The sequence below is a fragment of the Vombatus ursinus genome, unplaced genomic scaffold (genome assembly GCF_900497805.2).
Source record: "Vombatus ursinus unplaced genomic scaffold, bare-nosed wombat genome assembly UNPS02009573.1, whole genome shotgun sequence".
In the NCBI taxonomy this organism is placed as follows: domain Eukaryota; kingdom Metazoa; phylum Chordata; class Mammalia; order Diprotodontia; family Vombatidae; genus Vombatus; species Vombatus ursinus.
The window spans coordinates 4,163,956-4,183,415 of record NW_020949351.1 but is presented as its reverse complement, the minus strand read 5'-3'; positions in this window follow the sequence as shown (position 1 = coordinate 4,183,415).

Genomic DNA, 19,460 nt, shown 5'->3' with positions numbered 1-19,460 from the left:
TTTGCAAACTTCAGAACTACTATCATGATCATAATCATGATCATGATCATCATGATCATCTTCATTAAATCTAGATTTGGCAGAACATTCATCTAACCTTGTGTTTTCTCTACAAAGGAGAATAATTTTCAGATTAAAAGTATAATTATTTTTAAAGATTAACAGGAAGTTGAAACAAAAGAAAAAGTAAAGAATGTTAAGAAATCACCTACCAATCTTCAATAAATTCATGCTACCACAGAGAAGTGAAGTAATTCCCAGGGTACAAAAGGAAATGGCAGATGGAATTACAAAGCTTCTGCCCATCATGATTGAACATTTGTGGTGAATGAGGGTGGCACCCCAAGAGAGAGGACAGGGAAAGTTGTAATTTTCAATAAAGGTAAAAGTGTGCTGTCTTATAACCATAGCCCAGTGAGTTTGACTTTCAATTCCTAAAACCAAAAATCTGAAAGAAAAAAAATAATAGAACATAAAGTCAAAGAGATGATTTGTCACAATTTAGAAAACAGAACAGTAATCACAAAGAGCCCAGACTGTTTCATCAAGATCCAATCAGGTTAGATAACATCATCTTTTTTTTTTTTTATTGTCAGGGTTACTAGACAGGCAGACTAGTATTATTCTCCTATAGGTAGCATGCTATCTATAGACAGAATATACCTGAATTTCAATAAAGCTTTTCATAAAGTTTGTGATAATAACTGTATTAGTCCATCAATCAACAAGCATTTGTTAAGAACTTACTATGTGCCAGGCACTATGCTAAGTTCTAGGAATACAAAGAAAGGAGAAACATAAACAAACAAACAAACAAACAAACATTGTCCCAGTTTTCAAGGATCTCACCTTCTAATAGTGGAGACAACATGCAAACAACTATAAATACAAGATAGATAAGATAAATGAAAGGTAATCTCGGAGGAAAGGCAAAGAGTAGAGATGGATACCAGGGAAAAAGAGACCTCTTGCTAAAGGTAGGATGTAAGCTGAAACCTGAATGAAGTTAGGGAAGTCATTAAGGGGAGGTGAGGAAGGATACCACATCAGAGGTTATAGCCAGTGAAAAGGCACAGAGTAGGGAGATGGTGTATTGTATGTAAAGAACAGCAAGTAGGATTATGTTACAGGATTATAAAGTATGTGGAGGTGAATAAAGTGTAAGAAGACTAGAAAGGTAGGAAGAAGCCAGGTTGTGAAAGACTTTAAAAGCTAAACAAAATTTTATATTGATGTAAGAAGTAGAGTTAGTTCTGCTATAAAAAAACATATGTAGTCCTAAAATTCACCATATTATGCAAAATCAAGCAATAAAAAACACAGGCTTATGAGAATAATGGATTTAGAGGTACAAAACTCAAAAACTTCATCAGCAACATAAAAAATAAGAACCTAATAAAATGGTGACTCAATATATGTTTGGTGGCTAAGAAATATATAAATACTAAAATAAATAGTAATGGGGTCCATAGCCTCAGGATACTGTTTGGCCTGTGCCCTCTTTCTTACAGGTTGGCAAAGTCCATGTGGAATAGTACTCTTCCACCCACAGTTCCTATGTACCATAAGATACAGAATGAATATGGAACTTTACCCTGAAAAAAGATTGCTTGTGGATGTAGGCAAAGAGAAAATTATAGCTTGTAAGTTGTGAAGTGGTACAGTTTTTGTGTTCTTGCTGTTTCTCAAAGACAAAATCTCATATAAGCAAATGTCAGATTCACATTATGCTCAAATTTTTCTCTAATAAATCAATCATAATGGAAAATTTGCATTTTCAAAGCAATAATTATAGCAGAACTTGATTGTAATGTCTTGAGGGTCTTTAGGGAGATCATTTTGGCAGCTAAGGATGGAGGATTGACTGAAATGGGTGGAAGTTCAGATAGGCACATAAAACAGAAGGCTACTGCAATACTCCAAGTGTAAGGTGGCAATGGCCTACACCAGGGTGAGAAGAGAGAAGAGGCCAAATGCAAAAGATGTCATGAAACTGGAAACAAGACTTGGCAAGAGATTGGAGTGCATCTGAGGAAACAAAGATGTCACTGAAATTGTGAGCCTGAGTAACTGTGACAATAGTGGTATGCTCAACAATAGTAGAGAACCTGGGGAAAGAGAAGAGCTAGAGAGGAAAGATAATTATTTCTGTCTGGGACATGTAGAGTTTTATATGTCTATGACACATCAAAGTGAAGATGTCCAATGAACAGTAATATAAGATTAGATACCAGCAAAGAGGTTAGAGCTGGATAACCAAGCCAGAGAATCATGTATATAGAGAGAATTATTAAATCCACCGGGGTTGATGATGCTGCCAAAAGATATGGGATAGAAGGAGAACATAAGAATGTACAGGAAAATGCCTTAGGAGACAGTCAAGATTAGTGAGTGTTATCTGGAGGAAAATACAGAAAAGAAGATTGATAAGGAGAGATCAGAAAGGTAGAAAAACAAGGAGCCAGCAATGCCACAAAAACCTAGAAAAACATATGTTTCCAGGAGAAAATGGTCATCAATAATTTCAAAGACTACACAAAAACGTCAAGAAGGATGAGGATTGAAAAAAAAAGGTTATTAGATTTGGCAACTAAGAGATCATTGTTATTTTTGTAGAGATCAGTTTCAGTTGAATGATGAGGTTGGTAGTCAAACTGCAAGAGTATAGAAGAGAAGGAAATATGCAAGAGAAGGAAGTCAGGGCATCAACTGTAGATGACAATTGTAGATAGTTTTCTCAAGGAGTTTAGCTATCAAAGGGAAGGGAGATACAGTATATTACCTTGCAGGGATAGTCAAATCAAATCACAGTTCTCTTTTTTTTTTTTCTTTTTGAATTGGTGACATGAGTGAGTTTGTAAGTAGCAACAAAACACATAGATAGGGTTAGAGGAAAAATTAGTGAGTAAGTGAGAATGATAGAGACAATATGCTAGAGAAGATAGGATGGTTTGGAATCAAGTATATTTCTAAGGGAATTTGCTTTTGACAAGGATAAAAGCTACTCCTTCATGGGAGATGGAAGTTAAAGATGAGATAGAGGAGGAAGACACCTGAGTGAGGTAGAAATGGAGGAGGTCTTGGTGATTGGCCTCAATTTTTGGTATGTATTGTGAGTTAAAGTCCTCAGTTGAGAGGATGGAGGAAGGAGACATAGGACACTTGAAGAAGGTTGAAAAGGTTTGGAATAGTTATTGTGGTAAGTAGGATAACAAATTGATTAGGGAGGTATAAAAGGATTTCATTCCTGCTGTGAGAGCCCTATTTAGATTATTTACTTAAATTTGTAGCAAACTCTGTTGACAAAGTTTATGATTTTCTCATCTTCGTTTGTCAACACACAAATAGTAGTGAAGACTTTGAATAGAAGGCATAATCCAAGCTTGGAATTTGCCACGACATGATTATTAATTGAATAGAGGGGCAAAAAAATTATGTGTAATATATATGGAGAAGGAAGGAACATGCAGCCAGTGTTGTGGTGATGGTTTGGGAAAGAACTGAGGGCTGGCAGCATTGAAGATCATCGTGAAGATGAAGAGTAATGCTAGGGATCATAAAAGGATGATTTTAACGATGAAAATGATAATCAGATAAAAGTATCTCAGAGTTAATGAACACAGAAGTGAAACATTTGTGGGCAATGACAAGCAATATCAATACATGGCCATATCTGTGTGTAGCTGCCATGACATGGAAGAGTCAAAGAAAGTTGTAGAAATTGAGTAATATGAAGAAATGGGAAGTTAGAGTATCTGAGTGAGTATCAATATGCATGTTGAAATACCCTAATATGAAGCAGGAGTAGGAGTAGGGAAAGACTATGTAGGCACTGAACACATGGAAGTCCCCTGATGGTCAGTAGATAATAGCTATCAGAATCTTAAGTCAAAGATCAATTTGAATAGAATGAACTTTAAAAGAGAAGACGTTACTGAGTGATGATAGTAGTGGGAGACTATGAAAGTGGCAATAGAAATGAAGGAGAACTCCAACACCCTCAACCAGTGAGTCTAGGGTGGAGACACAGGTGTCCTGGAGGTGGGTCATACCCCTTCACAAGAACTCATGATTAACTTTTCAGTGTTAGTATTACCTTGGAAATCAGCAAACATTACAAATCGTGACGAATTAATGTTGTGTTGATTGTCTAGAGTTGACAAAGTAATGGGAAATATTAATAATGCAGATTTAACTTAAAGGGTGTCATGGAATTTTTTTTAACAGAGAGCCAGTTGTTAAACATGTACTAGCATACCCCTGGGTAGGGGGGGAAAATATGAGAAAAATTACAACCAGAACTGCAAAAGGTATCCAGGTATGCCATGTTGTTAGGAAAAATCCAGGCCTCAGTGAAAGCCAGAAGATGGAGGAATAAATAAGAAAAAAAGATGAAAAGATGAAAATAATTTGTTAATTATGGATCAAGCATATCAGAGAATACAGTGGAAGGGGTGGGTAGATCAGGACTGGGACTCTTTGGGAATGAAGTTGAGATGATTAAGAGTAAGAGAGCAAGCACTGGGGGTAGGGAATGGGGCTTGTAAAACGATAGTGAGGGGTTCTGAATTATTGGGACTGGGAGACGTGTAATCGGAAGGATTATAGTAGCCTCTGAAGAAAGGTACAGTGTTAAGTACTAGAACTATGTCCATTGAGGGGGAAAAGTACTTAGACTGTTTGAGGTCCTCCTTTGAGGTTCAGCCTCATAGCAAGTGAAGATATTGAGTCCTCTGAGATTCAAGACAATCACTTCATAGCAGGCAGGAACAAGTGCAGGTATGGCCTGAAGAAGTCCAGAAAAGAGGCAGGAGCTAGCAATTCAGGGTATATCTGATCTAAGAAAGGCTTCCAGAACTCTTGAGAATTCCATGTGGTAAAAACAGACCACTGATGAGTGACCTGGATATAGAGTTGAGTAAAGGATTCTCTAGAAAGCGTATGGAACATAGAAGCCAACTTAGGTCTCCTTGGAAAATCTCAGGAGTAGAGAGGGGAGGTGCCAGGTAGTGTGATTCAATCTGAATGACTTAAAAAGGGGGTGCCTCAATAGTAATAGGAAAGCTAAAAAAAGGGGGTGGGCTTAGCAGGAAAGGTACTGAATTCTTTTTTAGACATATTGAGCTTGAGATACCTATATATACAGGTGGAGATATTGAGAAGGAAGTTGAAATCGTGAAATTGCAGTTCAGGGGACAAGTTAGGATTGATATATAGATTTGAAAGTTATCTGCGTAGAAATGATAGTTAAATCTATGGAAGTGATAAGACAGCTGAGAGAAAATTTTGAGACAGAGACTCCAAGACAAAAAGATCAAGGCATACATAATAACCTAGTACAGGAGACTGAAAAGGATCTATCAGGAAAATAACTATAAAAAAGCAGTGTCATGAAAACCCAGGGAAGAGAAAATACACAGAAAGAGGGGATCATCCACAGTGGCAAATGGTGCAGAGTTCAAAATGGATGAGGACTAAGAAAAGGTCATTAGATTTGACAATAAAGAGTTCATCACTAACCTGGAGAAAGCAGTTAAATGATCAAGTGATGGTGACAGAAGCTAGACGGAAAACTTAAGAAATGAACAATTACTGAAAAAGTGGAGTTAAAGAGTATAGACAAATTTATCTAAGACTGTAGAATCATAAATTAAACCTAGAAAGACCTATAGAGATTATTTTTTCTAACACTCATTTTCAGATAAGGAACCGAGGCTTAGAGAGTTTATGTGATGCTGAAGTTCACATAGGTTATAAGTAGAAGAGCCTGGGTTGGAATCCAAGCTCTCTGCCTGCAAACTCTCCTTCCATTGTAATCTACTTCCTCTAGAATTTGAGTATGAAGAGGGAGAAAGATAGAGGGTGATAGTTTGAAGAAAATGGTATAGTCAGGTAAAGGGTTTTTGTTGTTGTTTTAAGTTAGTTTTTATTTTTTAAGGATAGCAGAAATCTGGAGATGTTTGCAAACGACAGTGAAGACACTGGCAGATAAAATGGGGTTGAAAATTAGAAAGAGCAAGGGGAAGGGCAGAGCTATTGGAGGAGAAGAGGCAGAATGGATCAAGGTCACAGTTAGAGGGGCTGGCATTGTTTTAAGGATGATTTCCACCTTTTCATCAGAGATTTGACCAGAGATGGGTGGAGTGGGGAATGCTGTTGAAGAGTATTGAAATGTAGCATTGCGGAGGAGAGGGTACCCAAGACAGAATGGTCTCAATTTATGCAGTGAAGTATGTAGTAAAGCCCTCTACTGAAACAGAGTGGTGATGGTGGAGGAGACTTGAGAACAGAGATCTTTTTGAACTTCTGATGGATTAGGATTGCATAGTAGAACAGGGAAAAGTAAGAGGATTAACATTTAGGAGGGAGAGCCCAGTTCAGAGTATATAAAATAAATTTGTAGTGCACCCTGCCGGTATGTAGTGCACATACTGACTTTCTCCGACTCATTCAAAGGGAGTAGATAAAACAGATGGTGGGAGTAATACAGTATTTGGTCCCAGCATTCTTTCATTACACAATCTTGCCTTTCTTCAAGGGCTACATATGGGCTTTACTGCAAAAGAATGGTCTGGAGAAAAGTGGCCAGAGAATTATTTTTTGTGAAAAACCCTATTTTTAGTACATTTCAAGCTCAATTTGAGTAAATATCATGGATAAGCTGACTTTTTACTTTCATTTCACTGGGAGATTGTCTGATTCTGTAATTCTATGAAAATAACAAATTAACTAAAATACTTGAGCATTTCCAATTGCCCTACCTCATGATTTCTACTTAAGGGTTTCAATGGGTCTTTCCTGCTTTTATTTAGACCTATTTACTATTCCTCACACAAGACACTAAATCTTTTGTCTCCATGCCCTTGAACTGGCTACTATCCATGCCTGGAATTGCCCTCACTCCTTATCTTCTCCTCCTACAATACCTATATTCCTTCAAAACTGAGTTTAATTATCGTCTTTTTCAGTCTTTTCTTAATCTTCTCTGTGCTCTCCTTTTCCCATTCCCTACCCCAGGTTCTGGTTTATTCCCCACTAGTAATCTCATAGGATCATACGTTTAGACCTGGAGGGTACTTTAGAGATCAAATCTATCCATGTCACTTAACTGAGGCCCAGAAAAGTTAAACAGTTTGTCCAGCGTCATGCAGGTGCTAGTAAATGTCTGAGGAAGGATGCAAACTAAGGCCTTCCTTTCTGACTCTGACTCTAGTGCTATGTCCATAATACCATACTGCCTCTAAATGTATCCATACCTATTTGTGTATATGGTATCTTCCTAGTTATAATGTAAGCTACTTGAATCTAGGCACCATTTTCATTCTACATAGTGCATACACGTAGTACTATGTCTATAACATAATAAGCATTTAATAAATCATTATTGAGAGATTGGTTGAATGATTGAGCAATCTATACCTTTGTATCTGGCCAGAAATTTGATAGTCACAGAATTTCCATATAACTTTTTTAAATAACACACAAAGAAATGAAGAAAACTAATATTTTTTTTTCCTTTATTATCCCAATGCACTTTCCCCAGCCTTTCAGTCTGTGTGTGTGTGAGTGACATTTGAGTTGTTCTTACATATGTAGGCTTTTACCCTACATGTGACCATTTCTAATTGTAAAATTTAGGAAACTCAAAGTCAGTCAGGCTTCTTACATAGACATTTTTTGCTGATGTCTCATACTTTAAAAGTTTCTATTATGATCCTATATCATCTTCAGAGTATTTTCTATAAAGAACAAGATGACATTTATAGAAGAATAAGCTGGTTTTCTCACAATTCCCAGAATTAGTGAGTTTTCTTTCACAAAAGGAAAGTGGAAAGTAAGTGATAACCCAAAAGTACATTCAAGCATTATTAGCTAACACTATTACACTAGCTGAGATAATCCTCACATCAACATATCAAGTAAAGGGATGATAAATAGAAACAAATATCCTTCTCCCAGATTTCCTATAACCATTTAATCATTAAAAATAAGCTGTAGAGGCAGTTTCCAAAGGAGTAGTAAAGGGAAATTAAAAAAAAAATGCTCCTGATATGAACACATTGATCTCCAAGAGATTATCAGCACCGAAATATTTAGTACAGTATTGCCAAAAACAGCTAGAAGTCTGTAATTATTGCTCATTCTTCAAACCTGGTGATTTTTTTTATAAAAAAATACCTCATCCCTTATCCAAAACAAAACTTTCTAAGAACCAAATATTCCATCACTGGTCTCCTTTCCATTCTGACCCTCTAATATACTTAGTACTTCCAAATTCCTTGAGTAGGATCAGCCTGATAATCAATTCAGTAGCTATCAATACCCTAAAACAAAATATAAATATTTAGCCGGATGATGAATGTTTGTTAAGTACTTTCATTGACTGTCTGTTTTTGTAGATTATTTGAATTTCTATAGTTTGTTGCAGGCATAATATAGAGTGAGGTAAGAACAAAATAGTTTTATAGCAATAAATTACTGTTATCTTCAAGTCTTATTTGCCACAGAGCTATTTCTGCAGGTACTCTTGTGGATCTGTGATTTCAATGGCATGGGTTCTTCCTGATGAGTTTATAAGTCTTGCGTGCTTTTTCAACTTGTTGGATTCTTGTCCCTATCTTTTTTTAAATGCCACAGAAAAAGATCCACCTAACATGTTAGCAGCTTTACTCTTTTTGCTCAGTATACGAGTGTTACACCCAGGTTGTCCATTTTCTGTCTCTCATGATCAATACCTATGTGACTTACCTCCTCTTTTAGTCCCACAAATACATGACTGTCTTTTTTTTTTTGCCATGTCTTGCACAAATCATTATAGTAAAATGTCATCATTGTGTATTACCATTTCCCTTGGGTTTATTTTTAATTGTGATTCCTCTGAGATGGTGATATTTCATGATTCACAACCATAGTATCATTGATTCTCAAGCATGTCTGGGAAGATATTGATATTAACATAGTGATGTGTGTCAATGAGCAAATTGTGACCGCACTAGAAGCACTATGAAGTTTCTTAAATGTGACCTGGTTTGATCACATTCTGCTACTCAGTTTATGTCTGACATCACCCTTATGCACTTGTTGTCCATTATGGTCATATTTAACTACTTATTATTTGAAGGGTTGTCAATTCACTTGTATGGCATAATCTAGACAACATGTATTTTTCATCCACTTTCTTTTCCCAGGGTCAATGGTTAGGCCAATGTCTTTAATATTGTTTTGGATTTCAAAGAAGAGAATTTGTAATGTTCTTTCTGTGGCTCAATTGTTGTTCATCCTTTGTTTTGAAGAGGACCAATAACATCACAAGGTGATGCCCTGACTTGTGTATGAGTTGGATTTAAGTAAGTTAAAGCTGCACAAAGTCATCATCCTTACTCTCTCTTACAGAGTCATTGAAATCCAGTGGCAAGACCAAAGTCAAGACTATTGGCAATGGCCTGAGAGACAGCGGATGATCTTGGTGTATTCAGTGTCTGACCAAGCTCTAAGTGCTCCTCAGTGCCTGCTGCAGCCGCCTTCATGACCTTTGAAACAGATTGTACTCATCTGAAGAAGTCTTTACATGTTTGGGGTAGATATCTCCCTCACTCATAAATGGGTTTGAGTTATCTTCAACATGGTTTATACTGCTGACAGTTTTACCAGAATGTGGCTGCTCTGCACAAAACAGTTTCTTGGACTTATAAGATTACTGGAGGCAGCTAGGTGCTCAGTGGATAGAAAGCTGAGCCTGGCATCAGGAAGACCACAGTTAAAATCAGACCTTAGACACTGTGGCTCAATACAATTAGCAGGATAGCAGCACCATTGATTTAGAGCTTGAAAAAAAATTTAGAAGCCTTCTAGTTCAATCTTTTATTTTACAGATGAGGAAACAATGGTTCAAAGAAGTTAGGTGACTTATTTAAAGGTAGAGGTAATAAGTAGCAGAGGTGTCATTCAAACCTTGGTTCTCTGCTGCTAAATCCAACCATCTTTCTGCAATGCCAGAGCAGCAGCAAGGAGAAAAATTCAGAGAACATTGCACATCACTAAGGAATATTGTTTTGAATGAACTTTTGATAGAGTATTTTCCCCAGCCTTGGAGAATACATTAGGTGAACATGTATCTCCTTATTTTATATTGCACATGATCTTTAAGCGCAATGACTTGCATAGTCAGGGAAGTGCTGGTAAATTAACAATTGGCTTTCAAAAAATGTATGCACAACACATTTTGTGTTTGATTTGCATTATTAATATTTTCTCTGTCACTTTAATAAATATAGACAATAAACAAAACAGTAAATCAAGTCCTAAAATGAAGCATTTGCTGATTTCTGAGGTATAAATCCTCACACTAAAAATATAAAACTTGACTCTCAAGAACTAGTAAAAGCTGATTCTCTAACCCTTGTCATAGTCATATTTTTTATGGAATTCTTAAATACTTCTAATATGTGCAGGGGGGAAAATGGTCTCAGGGGAGACTTCAAAGCTGGATTTTATTCTATTGAGTCAAAAGTCTTTAAACAAACAGTAATTTAATCTTTGTAGTCCAATCGTGATCATGAAGATGTAGTCTGCTATAGAAAGTCATCAATGAGTCGACTCTTTTTCTTTCTTTTATTTTGTTCAAGTGTTTTCTTCTTAGACACACATATACATGCATGCACACACACACATAAATATGTATGGATACTCATATGCATACATGTGCAGATATCACATGCATTGCATATGAATGAGTGTATATGTACAGTATTATATAGACACACATACATACATACATAACACTTATACACACATATAAATACACACATATAAAGTAGGTGTTTGTAATAATAGTTGTTGATGTATTTTGGTTACTTTGTTTAAAGAAATAAAAACACCATCTACTCAGCTCTTGTGAAAATGTCCCTCTTTTAATCATCCGAAAAATCAATTCCCAAATATGAATGGATTGTTCTGAATTTTTTTTTAATTTTACTTAACCTTTTATTTTTTCCCCAGGTTTAATAATATATTATTTTTTTAATTACATGTAAAGATAGTTTTCAACATAAATTTTTATAAAATTTTGAGTTCCAAATCTTTCTTTCTCCTTCCTTTCCCTCCTTCCACCCCAAGATAGCAAGGAATCTGATAGAGATTGTAAATATACAATTATATTAAACATATTTCCACATTAGTCATACTGTGAAACAAAAATCAGAAGAAAAGGGAAAAACCAAGAGAAAGAAAAAAAACAAAAAAGTGAAAATAATATGTTTTATTCTGCATTCAGACTCCATAGTTCTTTCTCTGGATGTGGTTAGCATTTTTCATCTCAAGTCTTTTGGAATTGTCTTGGATCACTGTATTGCTGAGAGTTAAGTTGATCATAGGTAATCAACATACAATGTTCCTGTTGCTGTGTACAATGTTCTTCTGGTTATGTTCATTTCACTCAGCATCAGCTCGTGTAAGACTATCCAGGTTTTTCAGAAATCTATCTGCTTATCATTTCTTAGAGAACAATAGTATTCCGTTACATTCATATAACACAATTTATTCAGCCTTTCCCCAGATGACGGGCATCCCAACAATTTCCAATTCTTTGCCACTTCAAAAACAGCTGCTATAAATATTTTTGTACATGTGTGTCCTTTTCTCTTTTTTTATCTGTTTGGATACAGACCTAGTGGTAGCATTGCTGGATCAAAGGGTATGAACAGTTTGGTTGCCTTTTGACCATAGTCCCAAATTGTTCTGAAGAGTTGTTGGATCAGTTCACAACACCACCAACAAAACACTAGTGTTCCAATTTTCCCACATCTTCTCCAACATTTATCATTTTCCTTTTCTGTCATATTAGCCAGTCTCATAGGTGTGAGGTAGTACCTCAACGTTGTTGTAATTTGCATTGCTTTAATCAAAAGTGATTTAGAGAACTTTTTTATATGACTATAGATAGATATATTTCTTCATCTGAAAAATGCCTGTTCATATCCTTTGATCATTTATCAATTGGTGAATTACTTGTTTTCTTATAAATTTGACTCAGTTGATTATATATTTTAGAAATTAGGCTTTTATCAGAAACACTGACTATAAAAGCTGTTTCCCGGCTTTCTTCTTTCTTTCTAATATTTGTTGTATTGGTTTTGTTTGTGTAAAACTTTTTTTAATTTAATATAATCAAAATTATCCATTTTGCATTTCATAATGCATTCTGTGTCTTGTTTGGTCATAAATTCTTCCCTTCTCCATAGATCTAATAGGTAAACTATTCCTTGCTCTCCTAATTTGCTTATGGCATCGACATTTCTAGTACAATATTAAACCCTTGTTTTCACCCCTGATCCTTTTGGGAATGAGTCTAGCTCATCCTCATTACAGATAATGCTTGCTGATGGTTTTAGATAGATAATACTTATCATTTTAAGGAAAATTCCATTTATTCAAAATGATCTCTAGTGTTTTTGATAGGAATGGGTGCTGTATTTTACCAACAGCTTTTTCTGCATCTCTTGAGATAATCAAATGATTTGTTAGCTCTTTATTGATATGGTCAATTATGCTGATAGTTTTCCTAATATTGAACCATTTATGCATTCTAGGTATAAATTATACCTGGTCAAAGTGTATTATCCTCATGAAAAAAAAATGCTGTAAATTTTTTGGTCATATTTTATTTAATTTTTTTGCATCAAAACTTTCTGGGCTTAAGATCAATTTGTATTCCCCTTGAGACTTCACATATAGGAATTTTGACATTGTTGTCCTCTTCTGAGTTTGTATTTTGATCTTCCCTGTTGACATAGTAGCTTTCTATGGTCAGGGCTCTTTTCTGTTTCATTTTTCAGCATATTTTGTGACTTTTAAAGTCAAGCACTGCTCCTAGGGTACAACGGGCACTATCTCAAGCTTCTTTTGCTGTGTGTCAGGGGCCTGGTTACTGTTTTTCCATGCTGGGGCCTCAGGTTTTTGGCAACTTGCCTACTGCACAGGGGGTAGCCTGGCCTAGTCACACTTGTTGTGCCAGGGTTCTGGAACTTGCAATTTCCCTTCTGCATTTGGGTTGTAGGCCTCACAGCTGGACTGCTGAATCAGGACCAAGGGACCTCAGTTGCTGGTCTCTGCTGTGGCCTAGAGACTACTGTTGACTCTGTCAGCACTGAGTTGTGCTACCTTTTTACCCAAGTGAGACAGACCTTTCCTGAAATCCTTCTAAGTTATCTTAAGCTGAAAAATTGTTTCACTCTGTCTTTTTGTAGGTTCTGTCACTCTAGAATCCATTTAGAGGCTTGATTTAACTTTGTTTCTGAGGAAAACTGGGAGACCTCAGGCAACTTCCTGGTTTTTCACCACCATCTTGGCTCTATCCCTTTCCCTGAATATTTTAAATATGATCTAGCCTTTTTTTTTTTTTCTGGGAGCAGCTAGGTGGTGCAGTGGATAGAGAGCAGGGTCAAAATGCAAGAAGACCTGAGTTCAAATCTGGCTTTAGAAACTTACTAACTCTGAAATCCTGGGCAAGTCACTTAATCCTGTTTGTCTCAGTTCCTCTTCTATAAAAATGAGCTAGAGAAGGAAATGGGAAACCACTCTAGTCACTTTGCCAAGAAAACCTAAAATGGGGTCACAAAGAATTGGACATATGTGAAACAAATGAACAACAACAAATCATTTCATTCCATTTTCATCTTTTTGAGTGCCAGTACTACTTTCTCAATATTTTGAGGCCTGAGATGAAGATCAGTGCATGGAGAAACAGAAGGAATGCTGTCACAGGAAACTATATCTTTCAGATCTCTCCCAGATTCAAATAATATTGTCAGTGTCCAAGCCATTCACAGTATTAGAACAGCCTGACTACAGAATATTTTCAGCAGAGTATTGCCCAATGTAATGGATTTCTGAAATGTAGCTTAAAATACTGTATAGGGATAATGGATTTCTGGCTTGGGATGGAATAGAACTAATGAGGGCCAGGGAAAAACAAACAAACAAAAAAAAACACCAAAAACAAAACTCTCCTGTAGTTATTTAAATATAATCCAGAAGGATTTAAACTAATAAAAGGAAAAAGAAGAATGCTTATGTATATCTAATATCTATACAGCGTAATTATACTATAGATTAAGATGAAGAACAGTAATCAAATTGATCTTTAGAAAGATATAATCATGTCAAAAAAGTCCTAAAACCAGAGTGGGGAAGCAAGAAAGAGAGTGTTAGAGTTAAGATCAGTAGAGGGAAAGACAGAAATAATATTTTCAGGGAAGTACATGAAGCAAATTCTAAAAGTCAAAGAGTCCCAAAGAAAATGACAATAATTTAATTGAGGAAATGAATAATCTTTCTTTGCTACTTTTAAGACATTGTTCTAGATGCAGTATTGTCTTAGTTCCTTCACATCCTCCCCTACAATGACTGATAAGGAGTGCCAGAACAAATTCTGATTAGAAGGGCCAAAAAAAAGTTATAGTGGGTAATTTTTTCCAGGACAGGGCAGCTTACAAAAACAGAAAGAGAAGTCTATAGCCACTAAGATGGAGGATGGTCAGAAGCTCAGTGTCACTGTAGCAGCACTGCGTTAGTGCCACAATAGACAGAAACAGCAATGGGTTATGTGACAGACAGAATAGTAAAGGCCTGCTATTTGCATTAGAAGCAAGAATCCATGGCATCTGGCAGCTCTATTGTCCATTATCCAGTTCTGGGTCACAGCTCAAGGATGGAAAAGAACAGTTGCAGTTGTGGTCACAATGGAGAGGGAGTAGGGGTCCTATCATGAGTAAGGAGTAAGGAACAAATTTCAGAACCAAAACATGTGTGATTCTCAGCTCAAGAACAGAATGAGGACTCAATTCTAATCTTTAGTTCTGTACATAAGCTTTCAGTGAAATAAACCAGGGCAGGAGACCAAAAACCAAGCAGGAGCCAGCAGTTCAGTCACTTTGAACCCACAGAACCTCCCAGTGGGCTAATTGTGACTTGGTCTAGTAGCACCAAACTCAACCACCCAAGCCAAGAGACCTAAACTAGGTCAGTAATTTGTGGAGTGCTGACAGTGAACAAACTTCCTTCTGGATCATACCACCTTCTTTCTGTAATTGGCTCCCTCCTCCAATTTACTCTCACATTAGCAAGTCAAAGTTCCCAAAAATAGACCATGACTACACTATTGCATTCAAATTCTCTTAAATTAGTATGGAGAAACTATGTTTAGGGTTGGAATAGAACTAATGAGGGCAAGGGAAAAAGAAACAAAAACAAAAACAAAACTCCTGTAGTACTGACCATTTTAGCTCTTGAAACTCCATCCAATATATTTTCTATCTACAAAGACAGCTACTCAAAATAATGACACTTTTGGATCTTCAGCATGACCATGTCCTTAATAATAAAGTAAATGAAATAATATGATAGATACTAAAATTGCAAAGGAAATGTATACATTTTAAAAAATATCACATTGCACCATAATCATACTCTAGTGCACAATACCAACGTACGCAATAGTTGTGAGAAAAAGAGGGTACACTTATACCACAGAAACACATGACAGAGGAAAACTTACGTGAGAAGACCAACTCAGGACTCTAGACTATAGGCATTACTGTTAATGGTCCATTCAGAAATGTCTATACCATATGAATCTTCACTATTTATTGCTGGACTGATGATCTTTGCCACTTTTCAATGAGGAAATTTACTTCTCTTGTTCTGATGCTGCATAATCCAATCAAAATGGAGCTCACAACACAGTTCAGGTTTACTCTCTAAGTCAGCTCACCAGGTTATCAAAGCAGGTGCAAAGCTCTTATGATTTCTTTCCTCAAGCCAAAGTGTGTGTGGGGGGGAGCAACAGAGAGCAAAAAGTCCTCTTTACCTTTCTGCAACTCAAGGTGGGGATGAAGAACAGTAGCTGCCCCAGGGCCTCTTGGCCAGTGACGCCAGTACTCTCTGAACCAGTCAAACTTTCACTTTGTTCACTCCGTCTAACTGCCATAGTTTCAAGAAAAAAAAATGGCCAACCTGCTATATTTTCACTTTGCTCCAGGTTGTTATTCCCTGCTCTGTTGTCTTCTCTGGCACACCTGTTTTTGTTTTTCTGTAATAGTAACAGTTCAGTCCCTTAAATGGGAGCCCCCTGATTCTCAGTGACTCATCTTTTATTTTTTAATAAAGTCATAATCCACCCCTACCTCAAATCTTTAGTATCAAAGCTTTAATCCTTCTTCAATCATACCCGAGTCTCCAAATTTTATACAATTTTTTTTGTTTTCTTAGTTTTATCCTCTTTAATTAAAAAAAAACTGTATGTAAATTAGCTGAGGTATACATAATGCCTCCTCTTAAAATCTCCAAGTCTATTTTTTGCTCTTGTAATTTTCTTTACATTAATATTTCTAGTTTTTTTAAATAAATAATATTTTCTGCCTCTTTGACATTAAACTGTTCTCACACAAGTGAGGCATCTAAATATGTTTTCTGAACTTTCCATCATTAACTTCTTCATATAAAAAAGGCCTTGAAGAGACAATACACACATACACATATACACACACAGATTGATAGATGAATGGATAGATAGATATACATACACAGATACATGAGAAACATCACTGCATAATAGATTGTCACCATTTGAATCAGAAAAACCTAAATTCAAGTTCTAGTTCTGATGCAAATGGGCTCTGCAACTTAACCTATCAGTTCCACAGATTTCTAAGATCTTTCTCTCCTCTAGAAAATGACAGATAGGACTCAATGACCGTTAACATTCCTTCTAACTCTAGATTTATAATCCTATATTCCCTTTCTATGCTGCCTTTGTTCTCCATTTTCATCTTGTAAGATCAATGATTTAGAACTAAAAAAGATACTAGAGATTATCAATGGAGGGAAGGGAACAAATATTGATTGCCTATGATATGCTAGCCAATGTACTAAGCATTTTAGAAATGCTATCTCATTTGATCCACCCAATAATCCTAAGAGATAATTGCTAAATTGTTGAATGATTTGCATAAAGTCACACAAGTAGTAAGTGTCTGACGCTGGATTTAAATTTCAAGTTTTCCTGACTCCAAGCTCACTTCTCTGTCCAATCTCCTAGCTGCCTTGAATCAAGTCCAATCCTCTCATCTTGCAGTTAAAATATCCAAGGTCTCAAATGGTTAAGCAGCTCATTTACCAGTCACACAGGTGACAAAAATCAGAACTAGGAGTTAAAGCAGACCTTTTATCTCTAAATTAGAATTTGTAAATTTGTAAATTTCACTTTTGTATATAAGGTAGTGATACTGTTGGCTTGGGGAAGTTTGAAGAGATGATATAATTCTGACTTGCCTTGGCTCCTCCACCTTTCCAAGGATGGGGCCAGATTCATTATGTATAATCTAAATAGAGAGGCTGAGAGTGTCCCTGAAGCTCAACTTCAAGCCCATGAGTGTATTGTAAAAATGAATAAGTAAATTATAATGAAAAGTGCAGTATAAATTACTGTTCTCAAGAAAAAGACCATATAAATACATTTTGGCACAGAATATATGTGATTTCCTGTTTTCACATTTTTATCAGGGGATTATTTTGCATTTCAATATTCTAAATGAAGGAGTTCTAGTGTGTTGGAAATAAGTTACTGACTCCTTCAGAGACTACTTAGCATTTGCATGCTGATGTAAACTCTCCAGAATGATTTAATCTGTTTTAAAAGTAAAGTATTTGCTGCTCACCAAATATGTTTTAACTAATGTAGATGGGGCAATGTGATTAGAAAGATCTGGCCAAGGATTGTGTGAGAATGGAAAATATATATATATATATATATATATATTTTGTATTCATTTGTTATACCAGGTGAAGAAAAAATAGTTTTACAAATGAAATGGGTACCTTGTTTACTACATTTTAAAAATAAATGAATTATTTATTTATTTTTACATTCTTTAAAAAGAAATGTGAGTTCCAATTTCTCTCCCTACTTCTTGTCCCCTCCTCAACTGAGAGGCAAGCAACATAATATAAATTATACATGTGAAAACATGCAAAATATTTCCATAATAGCCATATCACAAAAAAGCAAGAAAAATAAAGTAAAAAATTATACTTCAATTTGTACTCAGAGTTAATCAGTTCTCTCTCTGGAGATAGCATTTTTTTTTCATGGAATTGTCTTAAATCATTGTATTGATCAGAATAGTTAAGTCTTTCTAGATGATTATCATTTTAATATTGCTGTTACCATGCACAATGATCTCCTGGTTCTGCCCACTTCCCTTTGCTTCAGTTCATCTTTATCTTTAGTTCATATTTTCTTTCAGTTCATCTAAGTTCAGATCTTCCCATGTTTTTCTAAAACCATCCCCTTCATCATTTCTTATATCACAATAGTAGTCTATCACAATCATAATACAAATATTGTTCAACCATTCTCCTCAATTTCCAATTCTTTGCCACTGAAAAAAGGAGCTACTATAAATATTTTGATACATATAGGTCCTTTTCTTTCTTCGATCTCCTTAGGGTACACACTTAATATGCTGGGTCAAAGAGTATGCACAGTTTTATAGTCTTTGGGCATAGTTCCAAATTGCCTTTTGGAATGATTGGAAAAGTTCACAACTCCACCAAGAATTCATTAGTGTACCCATTTTCCCTCATCCTTTCAGCATTTGTCATTTCTGATAAGTGTGAGTTGGAATGTCAGAGTTTTAATTTACATTTCTCTAATCATAAGTGATTTAGAACATTTTTTTTCATTTAACTATAGATAACTTTGGTTCCTTCTTAAAACTTCCCGTTCATGTCCTTGATAATTGATCAGTTGGGGAACGGCTCTTGTTTTAATAAGTTTGACTAAGTCCCCTATATCTGAGAGATGAAGTTTTTGTCAGAGAAATTTGCTACAAAATTTTTTGATATTATTTAATTTTCTATATTTTATTTTAGCAAAGTATAGTTTTTCTGATTATCTCTTTTTATTAGGTCTATTTTTTGTTTCTGCTTTGTCTGACATCATGATTGCTACTCACACTTTTTTTTTAACTTCAGGTGAAGCTTAATAAATTCTGCTTCAGCCTTGTCTTTTACCTCTCTGTATATTTCTTTTTCAAGTGTGTCTCTTTTAAACAACACATTGCTGGATTCTAGTTTCTAATCCATTGTTCTATTTGTTTCTGTTTCATAGGTGAGCTCTTCACATTCACAGTTATGATTACTAACTGGGTATTTCTCTTCATCTAAATTTATTCTGTTTTTCCTTCTCTCTTTTTTTCGTCCTTTCCCTTCTCAAACATCTGTTTTGTCTCTGGTCACTGCCTCCCTTAATCCACCCTTCCTTTTACTATTTCCTTTCCCCCCCTTTCCTCTTATTACCTTCTTCTCTTATTTTCCTGTTGGGTAAGATAGATTTCTATACCTAACTGAGGGTCCATCTATCTATCTATCTATCTATCTATCTATCTATCTATCTATCTATC